Below are 17,661 nucleotides of genomic sequence, written 5' to 3'. Positions count from 1 at the left end.
CGAGGAGTGAGGGAGAGGACTCGGGTAGGGGAGGGAGAACTCTATGCTGCGACCGGACTTTATAGAAAGAGGAAGGGCAGAGGGAGAGACGCAGAGGGAAGAGGATAACGGGCGTCGGGTGCTTCATAGCCATTGATGGCATTCATAGAGCTTGAATGGAGGGAGAGAGAGAGGAGGAAACAGAAGCATTGATCTCCATTAACTCGATGAAGAAACGGACGGCGCGAGGTCGGGCTTCGGTCGCGGCTTGGCATGGGACACTGCGCGCGGGGTCTTCGTCGGGGCGGTCCTTGGCTCAGCGTCGGGCTTCAGGGGCACAGGTGGCTGCGCGAGGCCGAGGCGGTCCTTGGGCGGGTGCGCGGTCGACTCGGGCGTGGGGAGCCGCGCGCGTCTCGGCCGGCGCGGTGCCTGGCGCGGGATGGCCGGGGCTGGCGGCGTGCAGGGCGTCGGGCGCAGGGGAGCTCGGGCGTCCAGCACGTTGGGTCCAGCTCGCGGGCGCGGGTGAAGCAGGGCGCTGAGCGCTGGCGCGTCGGGCGGGGTCGCAGTGCATGCGTCACACCTGGGTGAGAGAGCAGGGAGGGGAGAAGAGAGAGAAGCTAGAGGAGAGAGGAGGGAGAGGAAATCCCCGGCGGCGGCTGAGTGGGAGCAGAAGGTGGCGGCGCTATGTCAAGGTGGCGGCTGGGATAATGGGCCTAATGGGCCGATTAGAGTTAGGTTTTTTTTTCTATTTCCTTTTTAAATTTCGAAATACATATTTAAATAATCATAAAATTCATACGAAACAAACCAAAATTATTTATAAATAACATATTAATTCTTGGACTAATATTTATTATATTATTTATGTGAATTTTCATTTAAGAAGAAATGATACTCAATATTCAAAATCAATCATGAGCATTCAAAAATCATCCCAAAGGCAAATAAATAACGAACACTTAAGAGAAAATTAATTATCATAAATATCATTATTATCTAAATGTATTATTTTTATTTAATGATTTTCATAGTGTCACAAATCTACCCCTCTTAAAAAGAATCTCGTCCTCGAGATTAAGAAAGGCTAGCACGGAAGCAAAGGAGATACATGGTTTATTTGTAGGTTCTTAGTTCTCATTGAACTCCTCCAAACTTAAGGAACTTCCTTACTTCTCTGCTCCGCAATGTATACTAATCAAGCGACCTTCATCATCGTACTTATAAAATGGTGGGTCTTCTGAACTATTGCTTAGGTCATGCTTTGCAGCTTTCTTCTTTATTCGGTCTAGACGCTTCTTGGGGCACTCGCGAATAAGATGTCCTTCGTTTTTGCAGTAGTAGCAAGCACCTCTTGCTTTGAGTTCTTTGCGAGTCAACTTTGCTTGATCAACAGGGGGTGAGGGTTGACGGGGTGTCTGTATCTCATATAGCTGAGCCTGACTTGATTCTTCTGTTTGGGTATCCATGTGTTTCGTGGCTTTTGCTTGTGGTTGAGGTGGAATAATCATGTATCCAAACATTTTTCTATTCCTTTTGTTGTTCTTCATTCCATTCATCGAATATCTCGGTGACTCATTTTTCTCATTCATAGTTGTTAAGGTAGGAATATTGTCGTTGGCTTCATTTACTTCATTTCCATTGGGGTTCATCATCTAGTCAGAGGGTAAAAGAGTTAGTGAGACAGACTGCATAAGAGGCTTGTATGACATTAATAAGATGAAGAGCGAACACAACTTTTGATTTCCAAGATAAGATTAGTCAAGGAAAAAGGATGGTTTCTAGCTTCCTCATATTTCAAGAGTTTATAGGTGTTATAATCCTTAACATAGATCTTTTGAACCTTATATATTTCAGAGCATGATATCCAAATCATCTTTCTGATCCAACAGTATTTCTTTGAGAACAATTTGAGAGAGAAAGACTTGAGCGGGACTTTAGGGCAACTAGAATAGAGCATCACATTGTTTGCATACAGTAGATGACACCATACTTTATTCTCTTTATAAAGAGGCAAACCACAATAGGTGCGAAAGATTCTCCAAATTTATTCATATATTACTTAGCACAATTACAAATCTTGAAAGGGGCAACACTTTGACATTTTTTTCTTCGTGAGACATACTCCTTCTTCTAGCTAAATGACATATTATTCTTCCTTGTCAGATGTACCAAACTTCAGAGCAGGAGGTCGGTTGTCTTCAACTACTATTCTTTCTCCAGATGGGGTTTCCAAACACATGGTTCTCTCAGTATGTTGGATTACTGCTTTAGATCTTTGTAACCAATTCTTTCCAAGAATCACATCATTTCCCATTGATTCTATCACTAGGAGATCAGCTGGAAAATCTATCCCGTTGATTTTAACACTTACTTTCGGACATATGTAGTTTACTAACATTTTTCCTTCGGGTGCACTGATGGTCTTGCTCGATCTCAAGGAACACTTAAAGATACCATACTTTGTTGCAAACTAGGCACTAATAAAAGAATGTGTCGTATGAGGATCATACAACACGGCGACGATGGTTGTGTGAATGACCAGTGTTCCAAAAATTACTGCATTATCACTTTGAATGGTTCCCGTCACTGCATAACTTATCTTTCCATTGGTCTCTTTCCGTTTTTTATTCTTTGTTGATGCATGGGTTTGAGGGTGTTGTCTTTTCTTTTGGACCTTATTGATCTCCACATCCTTCTTAGGACAACCATTAACAAGATGGCTGGTATCACCACAGCCAAAACAAGCACGACTTGATAAGTTACATGGTGGAGTTGTCTTTACGTTGTTGGTAGAAGTTTTTGTGCATTTTTGTTCATATTCCATGTCTGAAGACTGAGATAGCTTCATCTCGGAGGTGATCTGTAGTGAACTCTTCTCAGGACAGTTACGGAAGTAATGACCTTCACGTACACATTGATAGCAAGCTTTTCTGGAAGTTATTTCTTGACTTTTTCCACGTTTCCCTTTTTGTTTCTTGGAACTGATGCGACCATGAGGCTGAAACTGTGTGCAAGTAATAGTCCATCCATCAATGTAACACTCATGTGTTTCTTCTTGGGGTTGGGCATCTTTGTGATGTTTCCTTTTTGGAAAACCTGGTAATTCATCGTCTGATAGTGCATCTGCTACTAGTTGTTTTTGGGAAGACCATTGACTTTTTATACCAGAAAATAAAATCCGGTTCTTCTGTTTTGTAGTTTCACTTTCGTTTGTACTGATCTGGCGACAAGGAATTCCATAGTACTCACAACAACATGTTCCAAGATCATTTGTCTGTTGGTGTGCATCCTTTTGTGTTTGTCATTAGTTGTTTCATTTCTAGTGACGTTTCGATTTGCCAACACTTGTTGGTATGAGGAGGTGAGTTGTGATACATTTTCTAAGAGCTTGTGCATGTACAACTTTTCTAAGTCAACTATCGAGAGTGAGGTTGTGGTTGATGTCATATGGTTATCGGCAGTCTGCTCATGTGCTATAAATTCTGCTAAATCAACTTGTTGGAGTCTAGCTACCACTTGAGATGTTGCTTGTAGAAACTGAGCATGCGCCTTCTTGAACTGTTCCATCTGATCCTTAGCTGGAGGAGTTGCCAACATAATGTATTCTTTGTGTTGGGGACTTGTTCTCAAATGCTATGAATTAAGAACAAGGCAACACAAGAAATGTTAAACGATAAAGTCCTTCGTCCTCTAAAACATTATTTCCCTTCGAGATATAATGAATTTCGGACGAAGGTCATGAAGGGCATACCTTCGTAAGCACAAGAGATAATGATGAAGAATTCATACGGAATATAAAGCTTAATACAAACATTATTATTAGATCATTTCTATTTTATTGACATAGAAAAATAAAAATGATCGCAGATTACAAATGTACCTTCAGCTTGAAGGACAGCAAAAGTACAAGCGTGACGTCAAAAGCAAATGCTCAGTCAGCGTGAACAGTACGGGGGCACTGTTCACCTATTTATAGGCGCGGGACACAGCCCATGTAAAATTACACCCATGCCCTTTACATTTGGTAGTAATTCTATAGTAATCCACCGAGGTCTGAATAGCCTTTTCATCTTTAAGTCGGTTTCCTTTTCTGCTATCACGCCGAAGCTTTCCTGCTCACATCTTCGGCGCTGTATCAACCTTCGTATTCTTTGGGCTTCTCCCACTGTGATGTCCGAAGATACCTGTTCACACATTATACTCAAGAAACACTGTTAAATCATGTTTTTGAGGACCTTCGTAAGCCGAAGGCCCCCAACAGTAGCCCCTCGCAATATTAATTTGTTAGAATGATAAATTTAGATTGCGACATGGACGAAGGCCTTAAGCCGAAGGTCCGAAAAAACACCTTCCCTTTGCTAGAATAGCAACATTCACTGACAAGCGGGGTCTTCCAATTTTCAACGCACTGGGCGTATAAATAAGAGCATACCGCGAGCTCATTTGGTACGCTCTCTTGCCATCTGCTCTTGCTCACTCAATTTTTAGCTCTTGCGCACCAAGACTTGCTTAGCTTTTTAAGTTTTTAAGCTTCGGCGTTGAAAACAGTTTTTTAGCGTTTTCGAAGATGTCTGAAGACAAGAAGGCTGCTGCCGAGATGAAGCTGAGTCTCTCTGAAGAGAAAAACCTGGGGTTTCTTATAGCAATGTCGAAGACCAATACAGAAAAAATCACCAAAGAGATTTTAGAAGGTTTGTCTGAAGATACTGATGACAATGACAGTTATGATGTGGATAGTGGTGGTGAAGACTCCGAAGATCGCCCTTGGCGACCAAGCCATTAGGTTTTCGGTAAATCAAGTATCAAAGAAAATCATCTTGTCAACATGAGGGGAAGATATTTCCGGGACTTATCCATTGTAAGGGCCGATGAAGGAGAGAAGACTTGTCCGTCCCCTAAGGAAAATGAAGTCGTAGTGTTCCGAAGCTTTTTGAAAGCTGGGCTACGATTTCCCCTGAGCAGCTTTGTCGTAGAGGTGCTGAAAATATTTGAAATCTATCTTCACCAACTTACCCCCGAAGCAATCATAAGGATGAATATCTTTGTGTGGGCCGCGAGAAGCCAAGATCTGGAACCTGATGCAAAAAGTTTCTGCAATATTCACGAATTGTTATACGAGACAAAACCCTGGGGTAAGGAGCAGTATCACAACAACTTTGGCTGCTATAGCTTCGGCTCTCGCTCTGGGTCAAGCTGCCCAGTGCCGACCTTTCGGAAGAGATGGCCCAGCGACTGGATGACAGAATGGTTTTATGTGAAGAATGACCTTAAAACACGGGAAGATATTAAATGTATAATTATGCGCCCTATTTGGCAAAGCTTCGGCCTACGGAGGCCGAAGGTTGAAATGAATGAAGCTGCCGAAGAATGCCAGAGAGCCTTCGGAGTTATTTGCTCTTTTATTGGAACGAGGGATTTGGTTCAAGAGCATATTGCCTTCAGAGTATGGCCGCTCACGGAAAAATGGGAAATGCCGCAAGAGACCATAAAGGAGGCTGACGAAGGTGGACTTATCAGGCTGAAGTATACCTTCAAGTTCGGAGATAAATTCGTTGAGCCAGATGACGACTGGCTAAAAAACATTGAAAATGTAAGTGATGAACTACTCGGGGCTTATTCAAAGGCCGAAGATGCTGCATTGTCGGCAGCCTTCGGAGGCCGGAAAAAGAAAAGACTGAACCGAGTGTTTGACGCAATCGGGTTCGTCTACCCTGACTATCGTTATCCTTTCGAGGGCAGAAAAGAAAAGGCACGACTTCTGTGAAAGAAGAAGCTGCAGCTGTTCCTAGTGAGCCAGCACCGAAAAGAAAAAGGATAAAGGTCCTCACACATCGGCCACTCTATATTGAACCAGCCTCGGTGCCTGAGTTCACCGGAGAGACCTCTTCGGCCACCGAGGCTGAAGAGCCAACCTTGCTGCCAGAGGTCGCAGAAATGGCCGAAGCACCAACAACAACAGAATTGGAGGAACCAAAGATTTTATTACCAGAAACCAGAGAGATGGCCGAAGCGCCATCGACAGAAAAGATGGAAAAAGCAAAAGGATCAACTGAGGGATCAAAAATAAGTCCTTCAGTAGAAGTTGAAGTAGCAGGAATTAAGAAGGGGCCAACAGTGACCCCAAAAAGAAAAAGAATGGTCAATGTGCTAGATGTTCTGGAGACAATTAAGTCCTCAAGCACAACTCCGAAGAAGACTGTTGAAACTTCCGAAGCGGAAACTGAAATTTTTGATACTCAAGCTCCAAAGCAACAAACTGAGGCTGAAGCTGGGCCTTCAGAGCCCACGAAGGTAAAAACCTTGGAAACCGAGGAAGAAAAAATGACGGAGCCAATTCTTGTTGAAGAAATCAGTGCAGTTGCCCCCGAAGCATCCCCAAAAGTCCTTGATTATATTGTTCGACATGCTTCGGGGAAAAAGTTGTCTGAAAAAGAAAAGCAAGAGGCCCAGTTTTACGCCCAAAAACTGAAATATCCAAAGGGGGCGTTGATATTCAACGGCAGCGGAGAAGAAGACTTCTTGTATTGTCTCCCTGACAACAAGGAGATTTCTGTCTGTCGGGAGATGAGCAAGAGCTTCGGATTCCCAACACTTGAAGACGGGCTCTCGGTGCTATCGAAAAACGAGCTGGCCGACAGCTTGGCGTACAATAGCTTAAAGGTGCAAAAAATGAGGTCTTTGTATTTTTTCTTGAAACCAAAATTTTTCGTTTGCTTAAATTTATTGACGCACATACATTTTTCTTTGCAGGGCCTTATACTTAGTAATGCCCTAAGGGCCCAAAAAGATGCCGAAGATGAAGGGTGTGTTATGGCCCTGAGCAACCTTCGTTCCGAAGTAATTGAACTAAGGAACGAAGGTCTCGAAAAAGATAAAATATTGCATTCATTGATAAATAGAATAAAAGAAGACGAAGCTACTTTTAAAGGTCAAGCTGAGGCTCAGAAGCGTGAAATTGAAGATCTTCGAAAACAACTAGCCAGAGCTAAAGAGGAACGCATACTTGAAGAAACGAGGCGAGAACTTAGCGACCAATGGGCAAATCATTTAGAAGGAACTGTTGAAGAGCTTCGTTCGTCCAAGAAAAGATGCTACGACAAATCTATGGAGTGTGTTAAGAAAATGAAAGCTAGCTTCACCAGCGTTGTCGCATTTTCGAGCGAAGAAAACTTTACAAGAGGCAACCCCGAAGATCCCATCGAATGGATTAATCACGAAGCTGAGGCCTTCGAGGAAATTTTAAATAGCCGTGGGGACATATGTGCTTTTTCGGGTGCCAGGGGGATTGCCACCATTTTGGAGAAAAAGGGCTGCGAGCATGTGAAGATTTTAGCGCAATCCGAAGCTACCTTGTCCTTCGAAGATGCAAAAGATCCTTCAGCCGAAGCTAGCATGGTTGGTGGAAAATTTTTCACCGATGTCTGGGACAATGGTGGTCGAGAAATGGCCCGAGAAATTATCCAAAAAAGCGAAAAGGGCATCCATGATGCTAGAAAAGTAGCAGAGGCTGCTGAGAAAAGCGCAGAGCCCGAAGGGCAAATAGGTATTAACTAATGGTTTTTATTGTGATGTAATTTTTGATTTTAAAGTTCGTTCGCAATTTGTAATAGCAATGTAGCTGTATCCTGTCCTTCCTCAGATCCTACTAAAGCGTCTCCGGGCCCTCCCCCGAAAGATGACGATCAAATTAAAAAGATGGCTGAAGCTATCATGGATCAAGTTGTTAATCAACTCCTGAATGAAGCTGCGGAAGTAGTACTTAGGGAAGACTAGGTGCTATTGTAAAAACATCTGAAATATAATATGTATGATATCTTGTAATCCTGAATGTAATATACTTGTCTTTTTTTTATGGTTCAATTCTTTACGATGCATGAAATTTTATATACGTACCGTTTTTGAGTCTTTGACGAAAAAACACCTTCCCTTCTTTTCATGCTTCGTGAAGAAGAATTTTCATTTATCACAACAATATCCGTAGTGTTCTGATGAAGAATATCCAAACTTCGTGAAGATATTTTCCGAAGCTACACTTCCGAAGATCAATAGTGTATCTCCTTGTGACTTAGCATGATTTTCTCCTTTTTCAAAACATTCTTCTGAAGATCGATATTGTGTCCCCTTCTTGTGCCATATGCAGCATGATGTATGATGCTTATGCCATGCGAAATGATGTGATGATGTTATGCTATGTAAAATGGTATTTATTCCGAAGATACACGCACATCCCTGTAATAAAACACATAATCTTTTTAAATCAGCGTTGACTTTTCGCTGTAAGCCTCCCTTAGGAGCTTCTTCGCCTTTTACTTCAGCGGAATCAGCGTTTATTTTTCGCTGTAAGCCTCCCTTAGGAGCTTCTTCGCCTTTTACTTTCAGCGGTATTCGCGTTGACTTTTCGCGCTTCGCCTTTTACTTAGGCGGTATCAGCGTTTATTTTTCGCTGTAAGCTCTGCATTCCCTTTGGAACGACTTTGGAGCAGAAAACTTACACTGCGCTCCCTTTGGAACGGCTTTTTGTAACTTCAGCAAACTTACTCTGCGTTCCTTAGAACGACTTTTTATTGCTTCGAATAATTTTTGATAATTCGAAGGTCCTCCTTGTTATCGCAAATCTTTAAGCTTCAACAACTTAAGCCTGTGGAGAAAATATATTTTCCTTGTGGCAAACAACGAAACTATTACATGAAATTTAAAAAATGTTCTTTATTACACAGAAAATAAAACTGAATGGAAAAGACTACTATCAAGGTAGGATATTTGTCAATATATGTGCTTTGACTCTGGCACAGTGCTATCGACTGTGCGAGCTTCGGACTGTTCTCTGAAGTCCCTTTGGTGTTGAGCATATTGGCCCCCTTCTGGCTGCTGGCCTTGTTGCAGCGGTGGTGGAGGCGGAGGCTGTTGCCAGGAAGCTTGAGGTTGACTCGCCGAAGCAACAGAAACTGCAGGGTGGTTGCCTACATATTCTGGGATGTAAGGCGAATGATACGAAGCAGTGTGCATGATTTGCTTCGGCTGAGCCTGTTGTGCTGCAGCTTCGGCTATCTCCTTTTGCTTCTGGATGGTAACATGGCACATCCTGGTGGTATGGCCCTTGTTTTCACCACAGAACAAGCAAAATATTCTCCTTGGTTGATCTCCAAACCTTCCGCCGAAGCCCCTGGCGCCTCTGCCTCTTGGAGCTGGCGGCCGGAAGGAGCTTTGCTGTTGCCCCGAAGCCTGTGAGGAGCACTGTGGCCTTTGCTGCAGACTTCCCTTATCATCATTTTGAGTAGAGTTGTGAATTGACCTAACATGCCTCGGATAAAATCTTCCTCTGAAGCCCCTGGTCATTTTAGAAAACCTGAAAGCCTCCTCCCTTCTTTGACGAAAATCATTGTCGGCACGAATATACTCGTCCATCTTCTGGAGCAGCTTCTCCAAAGTTTGAGGAGGCTTCCTAGCAAAGTACTGAGCTGAAGGTCCTGGCCGAAGTCCCTTGATCATGGCCTCAATGACAATTTCATTGGGCACTGTTGGTGCCTGTGCCCTCAATCGCAAGAACCTCCGGACATACGCCTGAAGGTATTCTTCGTGATCCTGGGTGCACTGGAATAGAGCTTGAGCAGTGACCGGCTTCGTCTGAAACCCTTGGAAGCTGGTTAACAACATGTCCTTCAGCTTTTGCCATGAAGTGATCGTTCCTGGCCGAAGGGAGGAATACTAGGTTTGAGCAACACTCCTGACAGCCATAACAAAAGATTTTGCCATGACTGCAGTATTGCCACCATACGAAGATACTGTTGCTTCGTAGCTCATCAAAAACTGCTTCGGGTCTGAATGGCCATCGAATATGGGAAGCTGAGGCGGCTTGTAGGACGGAGGCCAAGGTGTAGCCTGCAGCTCAGCGGACAGAGGAGAAGCATCATCAAAAGCAAAATTTCCATGGTGAAAATTCTCATACCAGTCATCTTCGTTGAGGAAACCGTCTTGATGAAGGTCTTTATTCTGAGGCCTTCGGTTCTGCTCATCCTGAGTAAGATGACGAACTTCTTCAGAGGCTTCGTCTATCTGCCTTTGCAGTTCAGCTAGCCTGGCCATCTTTTCCTTCTTCCTCTGCACCTGTTGATGAAGCATCTCCATGTCTCTGATTTCTTGGTCTAGCTCATCCTCTGGCGGTGTCGGGCTGACAGCCTTCCTCTTCTGGCTTCGGGCCTCCCGAAGGGAGAGAGTCTCCTGATTGGGGTCTAGCAGTTGCAGAGCTGCAGCCCCAGTTGCTGAAGCTTTCTTCGGCGCCATAGCGAAGGTTTATGATCGCCGAAGGTGTTCAAAACTCAAAGAGTGGAAGTGAGTTCACCCCACGGTGGGCGCCAATGTTGGGGACTTGTTCTCAAATGCTATGAATTAAGAACAAGGCAACACAAGAAATGTTAAACGATAAAGTCCTTCGTCCTCTAAAACATTATTTCCCTTCGAGATATAATGAATTTCGGATGAAGGTCATGAAGGGCATACCTTCGTAAGCACAAGAGATAATGATGAAGAATTCATACGGAATATAAAGCTTAATACAAACATTATTATTAGATCATTTCTATTTTATTGACATAGAAAAATAAAAATGATCGCAGATTACAAATGTACCTTTGGCTTGAAGGACAGCAAAAGTACAAGCGTGACGTCAAAAGCAAATGCTCAGTCAGCGTGAACAGTACGGGGGCACTGTTCACCTATTTATAGGCGCGGGACACAGCCCATGTAAAATTACACCCATGCCCTTTACATTTGGTAGTAATTCTATAGTAATCCACCGAGGTCTGAATAGCCTTTTCATCTTTAAGTCGGTTTCCTTTTCTGCTATCACGCCGAAGCTTTCCTGCTCACATCTTCGGCGCTGTATCAACCTTCGTATTCTTTGGGCTTCTCCCACTGTGATGTCCGAAGATACCTGTTCACACATTATACTCAAGAAACACTGTTAAATCATGTTTTTGAGGACCTTCGTAAGCCGAAGGCCCCCAACACTTTGTACTTAGTGACATCACTTGCAGTTGACATTCCAAGGTCTGACATCTGTATGGGTATGGAAGAATGGAAGGGACAAAAGGGTTGAGCAAAGACAGATTATAGAGAGCAGAGAAAACCCATCTATCTAAGGTTTTTTGTTCTAGCTAACTGATGTCATTGTGGACAAAAGTCACACAATACACCAACAATCATTTCAAAGAAGCAAATCAAACATAGTCATAAAGATAACTAACATGAACTCAAACATATCAGCACAATATAACTCGATGTTATTCATTCAATCAAAACAAACGGTGAGACAAGGTTTGGAATAAAAAAAATATTATAACATCAAGGAATTGGGTAAGAATTATCAAGGAGTTAGACAAGACATATTTGTTGGTGGCCAAGAGTGAAATAAGCTAACCATGAACAATTAAAGTGAGGATAAATGATACAACCAAGGATATGAAGTGAGTTAGGGAGAAAGCATTATCAAGGAGTAGAGAGCCAAAGGTTTCATAAATCGAGGTAGATATTACGCAAGGGTGGCAATACAATGGCACGAAAGCAAAAGTATAAGAATTCAATAGGGAGAAAGCATTATCAAGGAGAAAAGTAGAGAGGCAAAAGTTTAATATATCAAGGTAGATATTGTCCAAGGATGACAACACAATGGCAAGAAAACAAAAGTATAAGAAGTCAAGGGTTATATAGCAATATTAGGGATTAGAAAACCACTTATAATATAATATCGCCATTACCGATCTAGTCAAAAATCTTAATACTAAAGAACAATCCTATCAACCTAACCATGAAGTCTGGTAATAGATCCAAAGGATCCATAACAAAACTTCTTGCGGAGTGGGGATAAGACAGAGAATAGGGCATCGTCGAAAGCTTTGAAAAGGTTTCTTCTAGCAAACTTCGCTTCAAGTTCCACAATCCTAGCTTGATCATCTTGCAATGCTTCTCATTAGAACCTTCTGATAGACGAAGAATCAGACAAGAAGAGTTGAAAATAAAAGAGACGAGTTTTAATATAAAGTAAGTTTTAATGGAAGAAATTAGACCATGTTTTGAAATACTGACTGGGCTTTCCATTTCTAACTAATCTAGCGACCTACGGTCACATTGCTTTGATACCACTTCTGTCACACCCGTTTCTAAGGGCAGAGCTGGGTGCATCGCATATGTGTGCCAGGATCTATTTCCACACATATGTTGACGTCACAAGTGTAATATATTAAAAGAACAATGCATAAAAGCGTAAATAACGATTTTATTAACATATTACACTTCGAACAGACATAATGCCTTAACCTTTATTCATCAAAGTACAGCGAAACATGGACATCCATCCACAGGAAGATGACCGGGGGTATCACTAGACTAGCATCCATGGAGTTCAGCATCATATCTTCATCTGCAAGCTTCTGATCAAAATTAAGCAAGGGTGAGCTCACTTATGGTCGGGGCTCAGCAGGTGGGGGAAAAACTAATGCAGGTTTAACAAGGCGAGGCTAAGGTTGAGCAGTAAGCATTTTAGTTGGTCAACATTTTATTAACAACACCTGTCTTACTAATAAGTGTGAATCCCAAGTATTCTCATTAAACAAAGGTATAAGAGTATATCAAAAACACTTAAGTGAAACCACTTAAGCAAAACCATTGGCAGATCATCGGATCTCGATTTATTTCCATCTTCAAGTTCAATTATCATGTGAGGAGTCCAGGCTGCTCATAACCGTGAGCACGGCTGATATATCAGTTTTACACTCTACAGAGGTGGCACATCTTTACCCATGAGTCGTGATTCCCTTCTAGCCCTGGTTAGCTAGACCCGTATTCACTTCCGAGGTGAATGGCCAGGGTCTCACTACGAGGCTTCTCCCTAGAGTCCTCATTACGCAAATGCTGGAAATGGTCAAACTGCATAAGGCACACCTACCGTAACCAACTTATAGTCTAGACTACAGGGTAAAGCTTTGGGAACTATACCCGTATCCAATCTGCCTGAGCCGGAACTATAAGAGCTTGCCAGATGCCCCAGTTCTTGTCGACCACGACCAGCACCCAACATAAGACTTCCCTAGTTATTTAGCCAAGACCAGAGCCATGATAGTTCTCATGGTAGCACTGTTTTCCCGGGTGGTCACTCCATGTTCCAATTAATATGCAATAATCTTGTTTAACCATCGGGTTAACAACAATAGAGTAAACTTACCATTTGGAACATTAATATCATAAGCGGGAGTGACTGCATAAAGTTAAGTTGTAGCAATAGCATAGCTACTTGATTAAATTATAATTCCTAGGTTTGATCAAGTAATAAGGTTGGAAAGGTTATCTAAATAGGTAACCCGTCAAATTATGCATATATATCCAAAAGAGTAAACTTTATTAAATGTATTGTTTGGGATCAAACAGAGTATGCAGAGGGTGAAGTCCACTTGCCTTGCTTATTGAAAACTTGAGGTTTTTCCACGGATCGGAATAGATCTTGATTCTTAACTACTAGATCAACCACTGAATATCACACAAACAAACAAGAAGAGCAAACACCATTCAATAACATACAACATTCACCATACGTAAAGCTAAAAGAAAGCCTAACAAAAAGAGCATTCGCTTTTCAAAAAACGTCGCAAGTAATGGTTATACTAAGAGGGTATTCTTTTCAAAAATGTGTGATCTATACTTTATAAGACATGAGCTTAAAATATCTTAATTAAAATATACAAATATTAGGTTCATCAAATTAATATTTTATAAAACGTCATATGTGATATGTCTAAGATCAAGGGTTTATAAGACGATAAAACACATTATAACATTATTAAACCTTTTTAACCTTTTATAAAAGTTATATGTATTATGGAACATATTATAATTCATTGTTAAACCTTCACTTATGATAAATTAAGATACAAGTCTAAATAGGTTTTATGTGAAAAGATCATTATTATTAAACATCTATTTTATGACGAGTTAAGTTATGGGCCTTAAGTGGTTTTCATGCAATAAACAAATAACTATCTTTTATTATAAAGTACATGGCCTATATTCTTTATTAAGAAAGTTATAATCAAGGTCAATATATGAAGTAATATTTTAGTTATAAAAGAACTTAAATTCTTATTACTTTATTTTATCCTTTAGGGACCACTAAATAAATAATATGGATACAATGTGATGAACAAATTAATCGCGCTTGCATTACTAGTTATGGACAGATATAAATGTAAGTTAATTATTAAATTGTGAGGAAATATAAATAATCTATTGATTACATTTAGTTTCAATTTAGGAACATATGACCTAAATCATTTGAAAGGAAAAAGTATAAACTATCATTTTAGTTATAAGAGCAATGACTCTTATTATCTTTTAATTAAGAAAATATAAATAATCTATTAATTGGACATATATTTATCTTATGTTTTTGCTAAGAAACATATGATCCACATATTTTTTTCAGCTTCTATTTAATACGGCTATACTTAAACATCTATAATGAATCTTGTTAAATATGATAACTATTAAAAAGGTCATTTTAAAGTTAGAAACAAATTATCTAATTCTTTAGTAAGAAACCTATGTTCATCGACATAACTATTATTTTCTTTATTAGAAAAGTATGAGCGTCTAATTAAGTCATTTTAAAATTTTATTCTTTTGATTTTCTCCTTAAATAGAATTTACACGTATACTAAAAATTGTTTATTTATAATTCTTCTGACATTAATATACTAAGAATTAATGTAAATTACTAAATGAGACTTTTAATAACATAATCATGGTTATTATGACATAAATAAATGTCTTACTAATTCTAAGTACTTAAGTGCTATACTTATGAATACATTTATCATGACTAGTGAAATCTATATTTATATTTGACCGGAAATACGTGGCTCAATACCTATTTCAATTTCTTATATCATTTAAATCAATACTAACCGATTATTGCTCTACACACTAAAGTGAAATCAAATAAACATTTTCTAGTATGAAAATCACTAAGTTAGTGAATAGTGACCACGTTCATTTTTAGAATTATAAAATCATACGTATTTTCAAAGTATTGTCGCGGGGTTCGATTTTTGTTACACGTATACGTCGAAATCTCTAAAAATCATATGCGTGAATCGCCAAATCGCATCAATATTACAACAATAATTCATAACATCAATTAAGTAATTCAAACATGATTTAGAAAATACATTAACGGGTTGGGGTTATTTTCAACCTTGGGATGAACGGCGGTCTTGGTGGGCAAAGAACGGACACGGTCGTCGGTGAGCGTTCGGATGGCGAGGTACGACGGCGAGCGGCGTGGACGAACTCCGGCGAGACACTCCACGGATGGCGAACGGTGTACGACACGCAAGCACTGGCTCGACAGCGGGTGCGCGTGAGCAGAGCGGCGGCGTGGGCGTGGTCGACGGGGTGCTGCGCGGGCGAACACCGGCGCGGATGGCAGCTCGGCGAGGGAGAGAGAGATCACGAGGAGTGAGGGAGAGGACTCGGGTAGGGGAGGGAGAAATCTATGCTGCGACCGGACTTTATAGAAAGAGGAAGGGAAGAGGGAGAGACGCCGAGGGAAGAGGATAACGGGCGTCGGGTGCTTCATAGACATTGATGGCATTCATAGAGCTTGAATGGAGGGAGAGAGAGGAGGAAACGGAAGCATTGATCTCCATTAACTCGGTGAAGAAACGGACGGCGCGAGGTCGGGCTTCGATTGCGGCTTGGCACGGGACACTGCGTGCGGGGTCTTCGTCGGGGCGGTCCTTGGCTCGGCTTCGGGCTTCAGGGGCACAGGTGGCTGCGCGAGGCCGAGGCGGTCCTTGGGCGGGTGCGCGGTCGACTCGGGCGTGGGGAGCCGCGCGGGTCTCGGCCGGCGTGGTGCCTGGCGCGGGATGGCCGGGGCTGGCGGCGTGCAGGGCGTCGGGCGCAGGAGCTCGGGCGTCCAGCACGTTGGGTCCAGCTCGCGAGCGCGCGTGAAGCAGGGCGCTGAGCGCTGGCGCGTCGGGCGGGGTCGCAGTGCATGTGTCACGCCTGGGTGAGAGAGCAGGGAGGGGAGAAGAGAGAGAAGCTAGAGGAGAGAGGAGGGAGAGGAAATCCCTGGCGGCGGCTGAGTGGGAGCAGAAGGTGGCGGCGCTAGGTCAAGGTGGCGGCTGGGATAATGGGCCTAATGGGCCGATTAGAGTTAGGTTTTGTTTTTTTTTTCTATTTCCTTTTTAAATTTAGAAATACATATTTAAATAATTATAAAATTCATACGAAACAAACCAAAATTATTTATAAATAACATATTAATTCTTGGACTACTATTTATTATATTATTTATGTGAATTTTCATTTAAGAAGAAATGTTACTCCATATTCAAAATCAATCATGAGCATTCAAAAATCATCCCAAAGGCAAATAAATAACGAACACTTAAGAGAAAATTAATTATCATAAATATCATTATTATCTAAATGTATTATTTTTATTTAATGATTTTCATAGTGTCACACCTATGCACCCGTAGCTAGGCTTGAGTCAATTCGCATATTACTTGCCTATGCTACTTACCATGGCTTTAAGCTTTATCAAATGAACGTGAAAAGTGCCTTCCTCAATGGACCAATCAAGGAAGAGGTCTATGTTGAGCAACCTCCCGACTTTGAAGATAGTGAGTACCCTAACCATGTGTATAAACTCTCTAAGGCGCTTTATGGGCTCAAGCTTGCCTCAAGAGCATGGTATGAATGCCTAAGAGATTTTCTTATCACTAATGGCTTCAAAGTCGGCAAAGCCGATCCTACACTCTTTACTAAAACCATTGCAAATGATTTGTTTGTATGCCAAATTTCTGTTGATGATATCATATTTGGATCTACTAACAAATCTATTTGTGAAGAGTTTAGTAGGATTATGATTCAAAAATTCGAGATGTCTATGATGGGGGAGTTGAAGTACTTCTTAGGATTTCAAGTGAAGCAACTCCAAGAGGGCACCTTCTGATGCGGACATCAACACCAACACGAGCACATCTACACCAGCAGCACCTTCTCTAGCCCAGGCGCCACCCCTTCCACCTGGGCCAGTGACTCGGGCCCGTGCAAGAGAATTGAACTACATCATGTTGTTAAAGAACGAAGGCCCGGAAGAATAGACGACCAGCCCAATTGCGGCCCATAATGGACGACCTAGGGTTGGCTGCCCCTAGGGGCTGCGCCCCCTCTCTATTTATTCAGGAGCTGCGCCTCCTTTATTTCCCGAGTTTTGTTTTACGTTAGCCTTAGCTACTCTCGAACACGCGCAAATCTGCGCTGTCTTCGTGTATTCAGAACTCCACCCTCGAGTAATAGATTAGATTGCTCGCCTCTTTTTCTTGTTCGTTCTTCGATTGCGCACAGGAAACGATCTTCGTGATCAGGCCGATCTCGCATCAGCAAGGTCGGTAACCACAGGGAGTTGGTTCAGCGATTGCATTGGCGCCTCGGGCTTGCTCGTCGTAGTCGGATCGCAAGGGTCATCTTCCGCCAAATCGGAATTATCTCTACTCGCCGAAAGATCGGGCACCTCAGCTACATCAATTGGTATCAGATTTCCAGGTTGATCGGTGAGTTTATCGAGCGTTTTTTTTCCTACAGTCCACAAAACCACATAAAAATTCAGGTTAGATCTTATCCCAG

The sequence above is a fragment of the Zea mays genome, chromosome 1 (genome assembly GCF_902167145.1).
Source record: "Zea mays cultivar B73 chromosome 1, Zm-B73-REFERENCE-NAM-5.0, whole genome shotgun sequence".
NCBI lineage: Eukaryota > Viridiplantae > Streptophyta > Magnoliopsida > Poales > Poaceae > Zea > Zea mays.
The sequence above is the reverse complement of the archived record's forward strand: the minus strand, read 5'-3'. Positions refer to the sequence as shown.